This window comes from Arvicola amphibius, chromosome 12 (assembly GCF_903992535.2).
Source record: "Arvicola amphibius chromosome 12, mArvAmp1.2, whole genome shotgun sequence".
Lineage (NCBI taxonomy): Eukaryota > Metazoa > Chordata > Mammalia > Rodentia > Cricetidae > Arvicola > Arvicola amphibius.
In genome coordinates, this window is record NC_052058.2 from 74,288,143 (window position 1) to 74,306,963 (window position 18,821).

General features: G+C 32.7%; 1 protein-coding gene across 2 annotated transcripts in view; it reads right to left on the reverse strand.

Moving 5' to 3' along the window:
* Window positions 1-18,821, reverse strand: part of Brinp3 (BMP/retinoic acid inducible neural specific 3) — a 384,777-nt gene that overhangs the window by 169,380 nt on the left and 196,576 nt on the right. The window lies entirely within an intron of this gene.

The window sequence follows — 18,821 nt, forward strand, 5'->3', positions numbered from 1 at the left end:
CAATAGGACATCATACTCAAAGAATTATAATGCTTCCCTTTGGCTAAGTGTTAGAAGTCAGTCCCTCAGTGTATACATAGCAGTAGCATTTGTTATCATTGATTTTAGAATAAAACTAAAAACTTAAAATTATCCTGATTTCTATAACTATCATATTTTGTTAATTCTCAACAAAACCAGTGCTAATGTAACTCACTTTAAAAAAGTTTGATAATATCAGCTCCTAATATTCCTCCAGTCTTTGAGACTTTGAATAACAAATTGTACTTGTAAAACTGCATTTTAAAAACCATATAGACTTCTAAATTTTCCATTTCAATCTTGACATTTGAAGTACAGATGTCCCTACTGCTGTGTCCTACAATAGCCATATGTATGCTGCAAAAATAAATTTCCCTGTTGCAGATATTAACCTGATTAGAATATAAACTGTAGTCTTTGACAGTGCAGAAGTAACAGTTATTTCTGGAGCATCATATTTTGTTTTTGAAGTGTAGGCTAACTTCTATTGTTTCTCCTGTCTCAATTTTCAAAGTGCTTTTTGATTGGAGATGAACCAACATGAACAGACAGGAATTATTTTCATTTATCATAATTTCATGTATGAATATGTTTATTTGCTGCATATATGAATGTGAATGTGTATCCTATTGGTGCCTAGTAACCTCAAAAGTGAGAAAGTTATTGGATAGCTTGGAACAGCAGGTACAAAGAGCTGTAAACCACCATGTAGGTGATGTGTAAAACCTAGGTCTTCTGTAGGAGCAAGAACTGCTCTCAAACTCTGATCCATCTCTCAGTGTCAGGAATTATGTTTAATTGTGGTATAATAGCAATTCTTAGTTAATTACCATCATAATTATTGAGATTGCTAGTACAATACCCATTCTGCATCAGGTTGAACTGCCAATATCAAGGAAAAATTTACATTTGCGTGCTTGGCTTGGTACTCTTATACCATATCTCAAACCATGTTTTAAAGCTTCCATAATAATTAACAAAGGTTTATTATGAAAATGCCTGATCTGAAAAAGGTTTTAGTTTTACTTTTTCTGTGATTTAAAAATTGTCATGATTTGGATTGGGGCAAAATAAAGTTTTCTTTTTATCATTTTTAATTTAAAAATAGAAGGCAAAGCAAGAATATCTATGTTTAACAAATGGTGTGTTCATACCTTACACTAGTACTTATGACAGCAATGGAGGCAAAAATATTAAATACCACTGAAGAAACACAATTTAAAAAATTAAAAAAATATTTGCTACTCATTCAATAAGCAATTTTCTTGAGAAGGGCCAGATTATTTTATTTCATTACTATCTACTTTAGTTTTTATATTAGTGATTGCTGGTGAGCTCTGTTGATTTACATAAACTTTTGTTAGAAATCACCACCATAATTAATAAAATTAATATCTAAACCGTCCTTGGCATATGTTTGAATATCTTCTAGGCAGCACTATGATCAACTCTCTGGTACAAATGCTTAAACTGACATAGGAGAATAGTTAACAGCAAGATCATGATATTGCTATAATTGTTTTACTAAATCAGGGATCCAGAACCAGATTAGCACATATGCCTGCACCATGTAACAAGTTATAGAACAGACTTTTGTCTAGTGTGTAGTCAAAGGGAATCTGGAGATTGGTCTCTTGGGTACTTTTTTCTTCAACCAGGTTACAAGGCAACAAATTGAGAACAGTGTGCAATGGCTAACAGAATCTGCTTTCATCTCTTGACTGGCAGTTAAACTATCAGAGCAGTGAGAAATGAAAAATTGCCTGTCTTCACTCAATATAACTAACATCACACCATTTTTTTTAAATTTAAAAAAGGCACAATAACAGATACCTGTAAAGCAACCGTATATTTTCCAATTGAAAGGAACACTTTTGAATAATATTAATGGGGCTGAGGAAATGATGGCAGTTGTTCTAATAATCAGACAATGATGGTTAATAAAAAGATGATTTTGATATATTTGAATATGTATTAATTAAGAAATAATCAATGAGTAAGTTCTTCTGCAGCAGGGTTCTCTGAAATCCCATAAAGAGATTTAACTTTCCACTTTATTTAAAATATATCTTCCTTTTTCCTTCCTTTATTAGCTTCCATCCGAGCTTTTTGATCATTGACACTTGAATTCCACATATTTGACAAAATATCTTTGGCAGTTTTCTAATTTAGTCTATGATTCACTGTCTTTATTCATTCTCCATGTCACAGACATTTCAAAAGCAAGGGAGGAAGAATTTACCCAGCTACAACTTGAAGTTTATAATTTAGTCATAATGCTTCTTTATTCTTTGGAGAACATAAACTCTAATATTTAGAATTGTAAAAATAAAAAGTACAAACTTTATGATTACATTAAACTAAGTTTTTCAAAATAAACTGCTTGTTCTTTTCATAAAAAAGAAAGAGATGTGCTTTGATGAGTAAAGTCCCTTTGGGATTCTTGTAAACCTGAAAAGTATTTTCACATCTATTACCTTGTTGAAACCACTTACTTCATTTTAGCAGTTTGACCCCCTGGGGTTACTACCCTCCCTGACCATGGTAAATGTTCTCATTTTGGGTTATGCTTAAGGAATTTCTTGAGTGTTTGCCCTGACTTTCTAGAGAGATCAGAGGGTAAGTAATTCCTGTGTCAAATGTGTGATAGATAACAATATTTTGTATTATAGTATGAAATATATCTTAATATTCTTATGTCCTAAATATTGTTTTAACATCTTTTCAAATATTAACTCAGGCTGCAGAGATGGCTTGACCATTAAAAGGCTAGGCTCACAAGCAAATAATAACTCATTTATTTCTTCAACAAATCTATCCTATCCTTGGCCTAGTGATCATATCTCAAGTTTAAGTTGACAGTTTCATGTCGATTATTGTCAGCAGAGCTAATATCTGCATTCACCTATTCTGGCTTATATATTCATATTATTAAATACTTAAAGGAACAATTGGATTTCTGAATAAATATAAATAATATTTTAAAAGAAGAAAAGAAAATATTCATTGGCAAAACCTTGAGAGTTAACAAAATGTCATGTATTCAGCAGAATAGAGAGACAAAGACAAGAGAAGATATTGTTGTGAAGTAGATACAGAATGCCCAGTAATTTGCTAATATAAATGTTGAAAGGAAACAAAAGAGAGGTTAAATGAAGAAAAATTCATTATCACATTGTATAAATACTGTAAGACTAACACGGTTTTGGAAAGACTTAAGATTGTATGATATCTGTTCTTTTTTAAGAGTTGGTACAACTCAGAGTACATTCACTGAAATCCTCTGCACACTCTGACCATACTTCATTATCGGATTCTGCCTTCATGCTAATATGACCCTTACTGTGTGCCCTTGTTTTTTCTTTGTTGTTTGCTTATTTGTATTTTTGCAAGCTAAAATTTTGTTTAAAATACTTTTTTTTACCCTGTGAAAGATGTTACATGTGTTTTCTGATTACTCTTATCTGCAGTTAATAAAGGAGTATAGTAAAGATTTAAAATAAATGAATATAAATAATAAATATAAGTAATTTTCCATTTCTAGTTGCTGCATAATAAAAAGAAACTCATGGATATATAATGTAAATATTGTTGTGTAGTCAATACTATTTCCTTGTATTTTTTCTTTCTGCATTGCTTCTTTCCTGAAATTTCCATTATGTTTAAAATTTTTCAAGATAGTTTTCTTAACAATTAGACTGCTCTTGTTTTCTTTTAGTTTGGTAGAATACATTTTCATAATTAGAAACCATTAAGATTGCTTAAAAAATTAAATATCTTCCATTCTAGTAATTTGAAAAACCCCTCTAGACATCCTATTATATCCATTTGAAGCACAGGATAAAACAGAACATTAGTGACTTTTACTGTGGAGAATGAAAAAGAATTATCCTTTTCAAGAAACCAAGAGGTGAATTGGACTGAAAAGATTTGAAAATACCTAAAATCTGTAGAGAAGGCTCAACAATAAAGAGCACTGACTGCTCGTCTGTAGGACTTTGGTTCAATTCCCAGTACACACATAGAAGCTCAAAATAATATATACACACACACACACACGTGCATGCACATGTGCACACACACATACACACACACACACACACACACACACACACTTCATTCTGCCACATATAGAAAAGTGTAGAACAAGGGGGAAAATGGTGACAAAATATTTGACCACTTATGGCAATATGCATTTGGGTCATTATGGTTAATAATAAAGTGCTTGTGATTCCACATGAGATGATTAAGATATTCTAAAATTTACTGGGCTGAAAGTTTCCCTACACTTAATTCACTGAAATTGAAATTTTGAGTGAATTATGAAGTATATAAATTATATCCCCCAAATCTGGTTTTAAAGATAGCAATGATCGCCAGGCGGTGGTGGCGCAGGCCTTTAATCCCAGCACTCGGGAGGCATAGGCAGGCGGATCTCTGTGAGTTCGAGACCAGCCTGGTCTACAAGAGCCAGCTCCAGGACAGGCTCTAAAGCTGCAGAGAAACCCTGTCTCGAAAAACCAAAAAAAAAAAAAAAAAAAAAAAAAAAAAGATAGCAATGATGATATAGATAAAAAGTATAGCAAATGGTGTAATGTGCTTGTGTCTCTTCACTGCAGTGGAATAAATTACAAACTCAGTGTGAAATTACAGTTTCTATTTTCTGCATGTGTTGATATTTATAGTGTCATTTGTGAATTCTTTTAACATATAAAATTAATGCAATCAACTTTTATTCAATCTACAAATATTTGCACCATATTTCTTAACAATTATATATACTTATTTAAAGTGTATTTTAATCGCGAGGAAATACTCTTATTTGGAAATTCAACCCACTTCATTACTTTCTTATTTTTGAACAGTTAGGTTTTGTCATTCAAGTAGACGTGAAACTAACCTAGGAGACTGAGAGACTGGGAAAGCATCTACTATTTTGTAAACACACACACACACACACACACACACACACACCACAGGTAGGGGACAAGGTCAGTCACCAAGGAAACTTTGATCAATGCATCAAGCAGTTGGCATCCCTGACTTCAACTTTCCTACTCATGTCTTCCATAGTGACTAAGGTAAGCATGACCAGAGAGAGCCCAATAGGCATAGAAAAGTCATTTATTAAGGGCTAACCCTTACTAAATAAGATATGCCACTGTCTTTATTACTTTATATTTGCTTCTTTGATATTCTTTTGAGATCTATAAATTTAACTCACATGTGGGAAGAAATGATGCTCACAACTCTATGGACTGAAAGTGCTGCAAGTGAGCTATTTGTCTTGGATTATGGGTTATAGTATGCCAACACTGATTTCTAGTAGAAAGATGTGATCCAAGCTGTTCCTTCAATCTTGAAAATAAAAGAGATGAAGTTAAAGATACTTGTATGAGGTTAATTTTCTAATGCAAATAACTATACTGTAACAAATAAACCAAAATAAATGTACTGATTTGAAAGAAGATGACTATGAAGTGTATTTTACTAAACAAATCTAATTGATTTTAATTAATTCCTAACATACAAAATATACTTATTTGTGTAACGCTGTAAGAATAAGAAATGTCTCCCTATAAAATCTGAAGCAACGAACCTATACATAGATCTAGTCTACATAGGAAATAGAAAAAGTCAACATCTCCTGAGTAAATTGGGAGTATGGGGTCCTTGGGAGAGGGTTAAATGGGAGGGGACAAGCAGGTAGGGGAGCAGAAAAAAATGTAGAGCTCAATAAAAATCAATTTAAAAATATCTAAAGCAAAGAACCTATTTTAGATGCCCCGAGTGTTATTAAGGAGTTATTAAGGATGAAGTTGTCATTTCTTTTGCTAGTGTGTCTAGGAGAACCATTCTGAAAAGATTTATTTCACCTTCTTCTAATACCCAAATTATTTCATCAAAAATGAAAAAGCACATCCAATCAACATCATTTAGGAAAGGGATTGTGAATGTTTAGCTTAGCCCCCACAGAATACCAACTGAGTGGATCCATTGGAAAAGGTGTAGTCTTCCTTTTTGAACTGACTCTGCTTAAGATTTAGATATTTAAGTTTAATTTGGGAGGAAAAGCTTGAATCCTCGAGTGACCATATTAAAAAATTATACCTTAAAATACTGATTATACTTTGATGTCACTCACTCGATTTTCTACAAGTATTCTAATTGTTTCTAAAGTATTCATAGCATGTTAAGGTTTATGTTGAACTATTTTAATTTCCAAAAATTTATGTTTGAAATAGAGTGCACTATTAAAAGCAAGCAAAAAAATAACTAAATATTTGTATCTGAAAAAATGGAAGCACATAGGTAGAGATGAAGAATGAAAACCAGATTTTGGAGAAAAGAATAATTTATTGATTAAAAAAGTTGAGTTGTTTTAATTGCCAGCTTGGCAAAAATCTAGAATAATTTTAGAGAAGAACTTGGTAAAATATCTGTGAATTACTATCTTAGTGAAATATTTGATATTTGAAGAACTGCCCACTGTGGGCAGCAATATTCCCTGGAGGTAGGGTAATGAAGTATAGATAGGGAGTTTGAGACTAAGCATACAAGTATTAATTCATTGGTTTGTGCTTTTCACTGTGGATGTAGTTTATCTAGCTGTTTGAAGTTCCTGCCTTGGTTTTCCCATACTAGTTGACTATAACATAGAATTGGAGTAAAAAATACTTTTTGTCATGTTAGTGTATCACAAAAAGGAAAATAAATTAAAAAGTGTGAAGTAGACATGCAAAACTAGCTTTTAAAAACAAGGACTTTTACTACTAAATGCATTTTGAAAAACTCACAACTGATTATCTCTGTCATGTAATAGAAAAATGGAGTGAGATAAACAAAACCTTAGAGGCTTTAAGTAATAAAACAAAAGATGCTGTAGATAAAGCACCATTCAGAGATAAATAAAAACTTTCTTATAGTCAAGGGAAACATGGCTGTCTTCATCCCAGCCAGAAAGACAGGGATATGTCTTCTTAATAAAGATAAATAAATACTCAAGAAAAATTTTCACTCCTATTTTAGAGACAATATGACAGAGTAAAATTCCAAGGTGAATATAAAACCAAATATAAAACTAAAACCATCAGTCTTTCCTGAGTATATAAAGGTGCTGTGTGGGATCTTATGCATAAGGGAGCCAAGCAGAAAATTATTTTCTGACTCAAGAGCTCTAATTACAAAGTCTGTGCTCACTTATCTCTTATGTAGGGGTGAGAAAATGAGAAGAAACTCCATACTCTACTTTTAATTTTCACTACTTCTGGGAAAAAACCTAGACTGGAAATCTAAGAAAGATTATTAATATTTATCCAACTTGGATTGTTACCAATTGCAAGAAATTTGATTTCAAAGACTGGGGACAGTGGAATGAAATAGAAAGTGAACATAAAATGTGGACAAAGAATGAGGATTCTACCACTGAAGCACCAAGGAACTGGACACCAACAAACTAAATAATCCAATTAAATAATTGGGTATTATTCTAAACAGAAAATTCTTATTAGAGGAATAAGAAATGGCCAACAAACACTTAAAGACAAGTTCAAAATCTTTATCCATCATTGAAAGGTAAATCAAAACTACTTTGAGATTCCTACTCAGTGGGAGTTCATGTTTGTGAAGATATGGAACAAGGGTAACATCCCTCCATTGCTGGTAAGAGTGAAAATTTGTACAGCCACTGTAGAACTAAATATGGCACCTCCTCAGTAAAATTGAGACTAGATCTACCTCAACATCCAGCTTATCACTCTTGGGCATATGCCTAAAGGATGTTCCATTCTACTGCAAGGACTTATTCAACTATTTTCTTAAAAAATATTTGACATGATGCATTAAAAATTAAATTAAAATTGTTATTGTTTTAGCTCTTAAAATCTGCATTTAAAAATTCACTGTAAGTTATAAAGTTAGAGAAGCACATTTTATCAGGCAAATAAATCATACTGAGTGCGCTTTGCTTACATATTTTCTTTCACATGTCATGTCAAATCTGTAATGACAGCAACCTTCATAAAGAAAGAAGGGACTTTTAGGAAAAGAAAGAGATCAGTGGAGGGGATGGGAATATGATTATGTACATTATATTCACACACACTTAATACACAGTGGATCCCATGAATTATGTGGAAATTAGACCAATACAAATGATTTAAAGATCTATACTACAATATAAAATTTAGGTTTGCTGGTTAACAATGGTTCAAATATCTGATAAGGAACACCAAAGTGTAAGTCACTGCATCACTGAAACATAGTAAAATGTGAAGAAGACATAAACACTAAGATGGATGAAAACAATCTGTTATTAATTTCTTTTTTCTTTATTATTATTATTATTATTATTATTATTATTATTATTATTATTATTATCATTACAAATTTTCACCTCCTCCTCCCATTTCCCTCCCCCTCCCCCCATTCTCCCTTCTCCTCCCTCTCCAGTCCAAAGAGCAGTCAGGGTTCCCTGTCCTGTGGAAAGTCCAAGTTCCTCCCCCCTCGATCCAGGTCTAGGAAGGTGAGCATTAAACAGACTAGGTTCCCACAAAGCCAGTACATAGAGTAGAATCAAAACCCAGTGCCATTGTCCTTGGCTTCTCAGTCAGCCCTCCATGCAAGCCACATTCAGAGAGTCCGGTTTGATCACTTGCTCCATCAGACCCAGTCCAGCTGGCCTTGGTGAGTTCCCATTAGATCGGCCCCACCGTCACAGTGGGTGGGCGCACCCCTCGCGGCCCTGAATTAATTGTATTATATGATATGAGGAAATTTTGAAAATAATGTACAAATTATTTGTATATATAGATATTAAAAATGGGAATGAAATATTAATAATATTTTTTGTAATTGTAATAGCATTATTTTTTACCACACCTTAATATTCATTGCTTACATTTTTAATGAAGTTCCATATTAATTTTGTTTTATAGTTATAAAATATTTAAATAATTCAAGTAAGGATAATGAAACTGAAAACTGCAACAAAATGAAAGACAAGAATTGTCTGAGTTTTTTTAAGATTTCTAAGAATGATTTACATACACATTTCTTTGTCTCTCGATGAATATGGATTATGTGGACAGATTATATATATATATAATATGATTAAATGCATTATATTTACATGTACATGTGACACAACAGCTATATATGAATTGTGTTGTATATAAATATATGCACATGTGTGTAAATACATATATGTATAAATGTATATTTAGTTTCAGAGAAAAGGATTATTTGATGAAAGAATAAACTAGCAGAGAATATATCACAGGGATCAAGAATATCTACCAGATATAAGCATTACAGGAAGAATAAACATCAAAGGAAATACATTTTTATGAGGAAAACATTACTGAAAAATTGAAAACAAAAACAATCTGGAAAAGACACCAAGAAACATTAGTGTCTTTATTGAGAAAATAGTCACAATAATGAGAACTACTTGTTAGAAGTAGTGAAGCCGAGAAAATATGAGGGAAAGCAGTAGCTTGCAGCAGATTATAGATGGTGGTGTCATGTAAATAAGAATTGCGATGGAGGGAGAGAGAGACAGAGACCCACACTGGAGCGCAGGACTGAGCTTCCCAAGGACCAAATGAGGAGCAGAAGGAGGGAGAACATGAGCAAGGAAGTCAGGACCGCGAGGAGTGTGCCCACCCACTGAGGCTGCAGGGCTGGTCTAATGGCCGCTCACCAAGGCCAGCACGACCTGGACTGAAAAACATGGGATCAAACTGGATTCTCTGAACGTGTTGGACAATGAAGGCTGACTGAGAAGCCAAGAACAATAGCACTGGGTTTTGATCCTACTGCATGTACTGGCTTTTGGGGAGCCTAGTCTGTTTAGAGGCGCACCTTCCTGGACCCAGATGGAGTGGGCTGGACCTTGGACTTCCCGCAGGGCAGGGAACCCAGACTGCTCCTTGGACTGACAAGGGAGGGGGAGAGGAGTTAAGGGAGGGAGAGTGAAATGGGAAGTGGGGAGGAGGTGGAAATTTTTAATAATAAAATAAATAAATAAATAAAATAAAAATAAAAAATAAAAAAATTTAAAAAAGAATTGCCCTCAAAGGCTCATATATTTGAATGCTTAGTCATCAGGGAATGCGCTACTGCAAAAGGAAGAAAAAGATGTGGCCTTGGTGGAGTAGGCACGTCTTTGTTGGAGGAGATTTGCCAAAAAGGGTGTGTTTTGAGACTTCCAAAATCTAAACATCAGTGTTGCCCTCTTCTTGCTGCATTTGGATCCAGATATAGAATTCTCAACTGCTTCTTTAGTACCATGTCTGCCTGTGTGCCAGCATGCTCCTTGCCATAATGAAAATGGACTAAACCTCTGAAACTAAAGAGGATTTAGTCAATTCTTTTGTAAGAGTTGCCTTGGGAATGGTGTCTCTTGACAGCAATAGAACACTGACTAAGACAGACAGATAGGTACAATGTGTCCTTACAGATGGCCTGACATACAGAGCATTTGTACACATATGAGGACATAAACACATGTATTTCATACATGTTTAAAGTAGTGCAATAGCAATATTAAAATCATGAACTGAAGAATTTGAACACACCTTCAATGGCTTTATTTAACTTTTTAAATGTTTATCACTGATTAATACTTTCACATTGTAGAAATGGATTTACAATGTATATTATACTGTAAGCTTGAAAAAGTTCACTTTTACTTCTTATGTTTTAAAAGACATCATTGGATTTTCAGTATAATCATTTAAACTAGCTATGCATAAAGAAAATTTTGGTTTTATCATTTTTAATGACTTAGTTCCTTATATTGGATAACTGAAGTAGCAGCACCCAGAAAAACAGTGTTTAATTAGCAGCAAGAGAAGCAGGCATGCCTTTCTTTTATCTGGAATTAGAGAACACTTGTTAAATACTTTTGAACATGCTCCTTATCATCTGTGGAAGGTCCATTTCTATCTGCTTTTTATTTCCTTTCATAGAAACACATTTCTGATTTAGTTCAAATTTTCTCTATACCTTTGTAAATTTCTAAATCTATCTTCTATGTAATCTTATACTTAATATAATTATTGGGATAATTGAAATTGTTAGATTTTTCCATGTTGCTCCCAGAATTATTGGAATCAACCTCTTAAATTTTGATACATTCCTTGGTTCAAAATGGTTCAATTAAACTTGAGTCTGCATGTGCAGATACACACTCTGCAAACTCTATTGGTAGCATCTTCATCTAGCCTTGCATTAAAGTGACTTTTTAGTATAGAGCACGGCTTAGGCATCATCAGTCTATCTCCATGTTCTGTATGAGTTTTGAAGATTGGTATAATTTTTGTCTTATTAAATTATTTGTAAAAATTCAATACTGCAGCCATATAGATAGGATGTCTTTTCATCATAATGTATTATTAAGAATCAGTCTGTCTAATAAACATGGAGCGATTCAGATTTTGCATGCTTTAATGAGTTTTAGAAAGCTGTCTGTCAAGGAATGTGTCAATTAATTTCCACATCTGTAGGTATAAATGTGTTCCTAACATACTGGCGTCACTGACGGTGTCATGAACTCATACACTTCTCATACTCATTTGAACATGTTTATTGTTTTGTGTCCTTTTAATTCCTCTATATTCTTATCAATTTTATGTTCAAAAATAATATTTTGAATGATTTAATTTTTTCTCAATGTTTCTTATTTCCTAATTTATTGACTTCCTTTTCTATTTTTTTCTTGTTTTGCTTAGGGTTTATTTTGTACTTTTTAAGTGTATTCCTGTCTTACTCTTTATTTTATGATAAAAATTTAGCTTTCTGACAATTTCACCTCAATATATTGTAACTGCTTTTTGTAAATTACAGAAACATTTGAAAATTTTTTTATATGTTTCACTTGTTAATCTTTCAATTTGCCCTAAGCTGTCACACATCTCTTGAAAGGAAGAAAGGAAATAGATATTTTCATATATTTTTCACCTGTGATTGTTGGTGTCTTGACCTTTCACCTGATTAGAGAACTTTGTGTGTACCAGGGCAGATGCCAGGATGAGGGCCACACGTGCTACATGATTGTCCTTGTCTAAAAATCATTAGGAATACAGATGTTTCGACTGCTTGTGGATTTAGGTGAGTCTAAGGATCTGAAATCAACCCTGAGAGTATGGGCAAGCATTTCTTCCACTGAACCATCTCTTCAGTACAATTTATTTTTATTTTTTTCTTTAACTTGTGGATGCTTTAGAATTCTGTTATTTATTTTTAATATTTGATGACTTCCCATATATCTTTCCAGTGCTAATTTATGCATAAATAACTTGCATGACACCCACCTAAATCTCATTTTATTGCTGATCACGACTTTCGTTTCTGTGACAAAGAAAAAGTTGTTAAAATCTGTGACAGTTTTGGGTTTCTCTATTTTCTTGTTTCTTAAATTATGCTGAAACTCTAGTACTGAAATAAAGGTCACAAATGTTATTTATTTTAGTCTAATTGACTACAATATTCTTTTGAAAATATCTATCCTGGTTATTTTCTCTAAAACCATCTTTTCTAATATTTAAGTAGGTGTCATCACCAGCCTGGTTTACCTATTCCCATGTCTTTACTTTCTGTTGTTTTGTTAAGGTATTACTGTGTATCCCTGGCTCAGCTGGAACACACTATGCTGACTGACATATTGCAGCAGACAAAGCACAAATATAAACTTTTCTCTGAATCATAAGAAATGTGGTATGTGGAAACAAAAAGCAACTGAAGCTTGACAACCTCTAAGAGAGTACTCCTCCTTTGGAGGAGGAAATGAATTGAATTTGAAAAGATCTGGACAAAAGAATGATATAAACAGTATAAACATCACACGCAATAAGAATGCTTAATATCTTTCCTATTTCTCTCATTATTTAATGTAACAAGCAAATATTACGCACCTCTTGGTAATACACACACAGACACATACACACAGACACACACAAATATTTGATTGAAAGAATATCAGTAGAGAATAATAAGTTCTGTATATACCATCAGGGAGTATAATTATATAAAAAAATAAAGATCAACAAAAGTAAAGAAGTATCTAACCATATATAATTGTAAGTAGTGATGGATATTTTATTATTATGAAATAAAAACTGAAAAAAATACCTCCATTATTTATGCACAAAAAATTTAATCACTTTTGTTGTCAAAATTGCAGCAAAGCATATGCCTGCACTAAAACGCAGAGGAGCATTGTATCAGTTTACATAAGTACATATAAACACGTGTGTGTGTGTTTGCGTGTGTGTGTGTGTTCATTACAGCACTATTACTAACAGCTAAGAAAACAATACCAGCATGTGTTTGTTGGTGGTACAGATTATATATCCAACATTTTACAATTGCACACGGAAAACAAGGGAATTCAATCACTTATAGTATGACAAACAAACTAGGCAATCATTTTCTTTTTTGGGGCAGTCATTTTTCATAGTGAAACCCACCAACTACTAACTGAAAATGCTGTATGATCATGTTCACATGTACATACTCTAAGACAAAGTGAGTATAGAAACCAACAAAACAAAAAGTTATTTTTAATGGAGATATTAATGGTACCCAAAGGCTATGAAGTTGCTAACAGGGGGATGAGTTAATATATAGATGCAATGAACAGCATGAAAAAAAAATCCATTTAGTGTTAGATCGCTTACTGGAAATTTGAAAAGAAGGCCTTAGGGGATATTTTCATCCTTTAAGAAATGAAATATTCCCTAAACACACACCTACAAAGAGCATTCTACAGACTGAGAAGGTTTGGATTGTAAAAAAGTAAAAAGGTGTTTATAAGAAGGTTGAATAGGAAGAAATGATAATGGGAAATGTATAATATTATAATCTCAAAAAATAAAGTAAATTATTTTTAAAGTATGGAATGTGAGCTGAACTTATACCAAGATGGACATGCCAAGTAGACTGACTACGAAATTTTCACAAATCATAGCAGACTTTCATTTTAAGCACATTCACACTGAGCTATATACAAAGCTTTTCACAACTTACTTTGACTTTAGAATAGTGTCAGAATCTTTCTAATTTGGATATACCCTGTAATACATTTAGACTTTGATTTTATAATCCTCCTGTTTCAACACCTTAAAAAGCTAGGACTAAAGGCCTTGCTTTATTATAGCACCATAAAAGCTATTTTTAATTAAGAATGTAAAGCTAATAGTAAATCAATAATTTTTCTCTCAATGTATAAACAATACTTATTAGGAGTAGTTGTCAAATTAAATTCTATAAGTGAATTCAAATGTTACTTTAATATAGGCATTAGGTATTTGTTACTGCAACAAAAATAACTGACAGAGGCAACTTGAAGAAGAAGAGATTATTTTCACTCACACTTTGATAAGATAGTCTATCTTTGCAGAAGTTAACACGAAAGGAGCTTGGAAAGGTGACTGTATGTCATTCAGAATCAAGAAGCAGAGAGTAATGAAATCTGACCCTCAGCCCCATTTTTTTTTTTCAGACTGTAACCAATTGCAACCTGTGGAATGGTACCATACCAAACCATGTTGAGAGTTATTTTTCCCCTCCTGGATTAATTTAATTTAGATGATCTAACCCCCCCACACACATAAACACACACACACACACACACACACACACACACACACACACACACACACACACACTTACAAAGATTTGTTTGAATGAGAGATGGAGAGACCCAGATTTGTTTAAATGATATTTCTAAACCCATAAGGTTGTCAGAGAATATCTGTCTGCACAGTGTATAATTATTTTTCTTTTTCTTTTTTTGATTTTTCGAGACAGGGTTTCTCTGCAGCTTTTTTAGAGCCTGTCCTGGAACTGGCTCTTGTAGACCAGGCTGGCCTCTAACTCACAGAGATCCGCCTGCCTCTGCCTCCCGAGTGCTGGGATTAAAGGCGTGCGCCACCACCGCCCGGCCACAGTGTATAATTTAAGAGTTCAAGGAATGTGCAAAATTTCCCAACCCTACCTACAGCAATCTAAATATAAAATGTGGATAATGATTCTGAACATAGTTAACTTTAGCATACAGTATGTTTTTCTTAATTTTATAAACTTTAAAAACTAAAAATTAAAGTTTATCTGATATTATCTGTAAAGTAAATGCTATTCTATCATATAACATATAAAACCATAAAAGAGCATTACATAAATACTTCATGAAAATAACAATTATATTATTTTAGCACTATTAATTAAATTCTAATCACATAATTCAAGTTTATTCACTGATTAATCTTAAAATTTAATGTATTAGAAAAGTATTTTTCACAGTGCATCTGTATAATCAAAATTAGGGTTTTGGTTAAACTCCCTCCCCAGATTCACTTTAATTTCATTTTCCCATTATTGGCCCTGTTAAAACTTAGATCTTTATCAGGCTATTTCAAAATAAAGGCCATATTATTGAAACTGTGTGCCAGTTAATTCACTTGACTTAAGAATTAAAAAGTAATAACCAATTTTAGACATTTATTTGACATTACAATGAATGATTTATCGAGAAATAAAACTTTTATCTTTGTATTAATCACACTTATGTGGGATATTATTGAGCTACCCAGCAGTTTTTAGCCTTTGTCTTGAAATTTACAATTGCCTTAATGAGCTGCTACTCACATTTCCTTTCATAATTATAGGAGATAAACACAACAAATTGCTCTCATTCATTTTCTAGAATGCAGCTCATAGTTAGCACTAATTGCTCAAGTCCTTTGTGTTTTTTTGTGAATTCACATGGATAAAGTTGGCACGGTTGTGCTGATTTAGATGTAATTTTTGTTGATGTCTGGTATGAGTTTATTTTTTTAACAGTACTTTGTAAATTCTGTAAATTGAGAGGCAAAAGCATTGAACATTTATTCAATAAATAAAATGCCTCGTACATGGTACCCTGAACACACATACTACAACTAAAAGAGGAAGATGTGTATCTTGTTATTTTAATACCAGCTTATATATTATCATATGATATAATATGTAAAGTTAATGAAAGCAAGCTCTCAGGATTTAATGAAGGAATTAAATTTAGTTACAACACAGTAAAACAACCTCTGCATTCAATTAATTACTTCATTACATTGATTTTATTATTTGTATTCTCTATTATTAGTTTCCATGCATGTGTGTGTGTGCTTAGGTACTGGATAAATCTTTAATTGGCTTCCTTAAAGTAATTTTGAATTACTATTATTTATATTTGGTATTCTTGAATATATCTTACCACCCCTTTTATTCATATTACCATTGTTACTCTATCATTTATACATTGTTTATGATATTATATATCATAAACAAGTGAGACAGACTTTTGTTTTATCCTCATAGGACCCCTATTTAGAGTATTTGCACTGTAAAAAGTCTGTTCTCCTGAGGCTCATGTGAATACCCACCCCTGAGTGTTATTGCAGTGGCATAAACCCTTCAGAGTATCCCAGAATGCAACTCACCCTGCTTCAGACATTACCAGTCACTTAAAATTACAATGTCTTCTAAAAATTAGGAGTACTGAAGACAACATTAATCCCAGAAAGCTCAATTTTGTTCTTTTCAAAACCTTTTGTTCTCACTCTTGCATGCTTAATAAATTTATGTGGATGAGCTCACAGGCATGCTCTTGTGATCTGGCACAAAATCATTTTCAGTTTTTTATAGTTTAATGACAATATATAAATGTTGTCATTCATAACATCATCTTTCATCATCCTATCATACTTTGTTTCTTCTCCATTATTAAGATTTGACATCTGTCAGTCTTCAGTTTCTGGTCAGATGCTTAGGAATTCACGGGCTTTTGTGGTTAATGGAAAAAGGGAAATGTCAGATGCCCACTGATGGAGGAGTGTTTATGTGTTACTTTTATTATTAATAAAGAAAACTGCCTTGGCCCTTTAAGAGAAAATTAGGTAGGTGGAGTAGACAGAACAGAATTGTGGGAACAAGGAAGTAGAGTGGGAGAGACGCTTCAGGCAGTCACGATAGGAGACTCCATGCTGCTCCTCTCCGAGATGGACGCAGGTTAAGATCTCTCCTGGTAAGCCACACCTCATGGTGCTACACAGATTACTAAATATGGGTTAAAGAAAGATGTGAGAATTAACCTATAAGAGGCTGAAACTATGGGCCAGGCAGTGTTTTAAAAGAATACAGTTTCCATGTAATTATTTTGGGTAAAGCTAGCCGGTTGCTGGGAACTGGGCGGCGGGAACGCAGCCCGCCGCTTCACACTACAGCCCACTCAATCAAGGTGACGATGTCAGCTTCCAAAGTCAAAGTTACCTCTTCTCTTTCAGAGAAGATGCTGCATTCCTCATCCCTCATCAGAGTCTCTTCTCTTTGGGTCTCCTTTCTACTACACAGCAAGACTGTGAACAGTGTGGAGTACTGTCTTTCCAATAACACTTGTTGTGTAGGAAAGTCAAAATCAGTTTTAACATGCTGCTATATGCTACATTAAAGCATATGGATTCAGTGACATATGTCTTTGTAAGAGAAAAATTGAATGTATTAGAAAAAATATTTTTTAGTTATGAAGTGTGAGTGAATATTTTTTACTTAATGGTACTAAAAACTCAGCTGTGTATTTCTAGTTTTAATGAAAACGAGAATAACTATATAATAAACATATATTCATGCTTTCTTCATTTAAAAATATAGCTTAACATATTGTTTTCATAATTAAAATTTATTTCTGGGAAAGTCTATTTCTTATCAGTAGTATCCAGTAAATATCTAATAATATCGTATATTAATGCCTTTCTACATTATCTAAGATATCTGAAATTGTACTAGATACATATTTATCTACACAGTATCAATATTGGTTATATGTTCTGTTCCTCAATAAAAGTTTCACAGTTAGAGGCTGATTTCTAAATTATGAATTATATTTCATGAAGTATAAATTATGTAAAATTGCATTTTATAATTTACATCTACAGAAACATTTCCCAAATTCTTTTACTATAGACACTAAACAAACATATACCAAAACATTCCATACTGTTTGATAATCCTTCCTCTAAAGATATTTCAATATTTTCCAAGATAATCTGTGTGTGTGAGTATGTGTATGCCTTTGTGCATGCTTGCATTTCTTAAAATATCAAAGTGATCATCTTTTAACTTAAAGGCACAAAGACATGTGTACATTCATTTTCATTTCATAAATTAATGATTTTTATACTTTATGTTTGCTTCTTGTATTAAGTATGAAATAAATACAAAACACAAAAAGTTCTTTGCATTTATTTTCTTTTTGCTATATTCATCCAAAAACTTACTGTATCTATTCTCTGTTCAGTTATTAATGTTTTTGCCATTGGCAAAACACAACAATATGAATAGCTTAATATTCTATAGGAATGCCACTAAAACAGTATAATCTCACAACCCCATACTTTGTTTCTCCTGTATTTATTTCTTCTATCTTTTGATTGGTTAACTGCATCAAATTGCATTTGATTAATTTTGATAGTCAAACTTACTAAGTACAAAATCAAAAAACTTTAGTAACCAGATAGTATTTTTCTACCAATTCCAATTTATGGCATATATTACTCCAAATACTTGTACATTCTAATTCTTCTTTTAAAACATTAGACATGATTTTTTCATTTTTTTTTGCTATACCTCACTTTCATCCAAATAGAACATCTTGATGTATTTTAAAAACAATTGCAAATATGATCTATATGGTTTTAAGGTTTATCGTACATAGACATATACATCGAAAATACTGCATCCATCCGCATGTAATTAATTATACC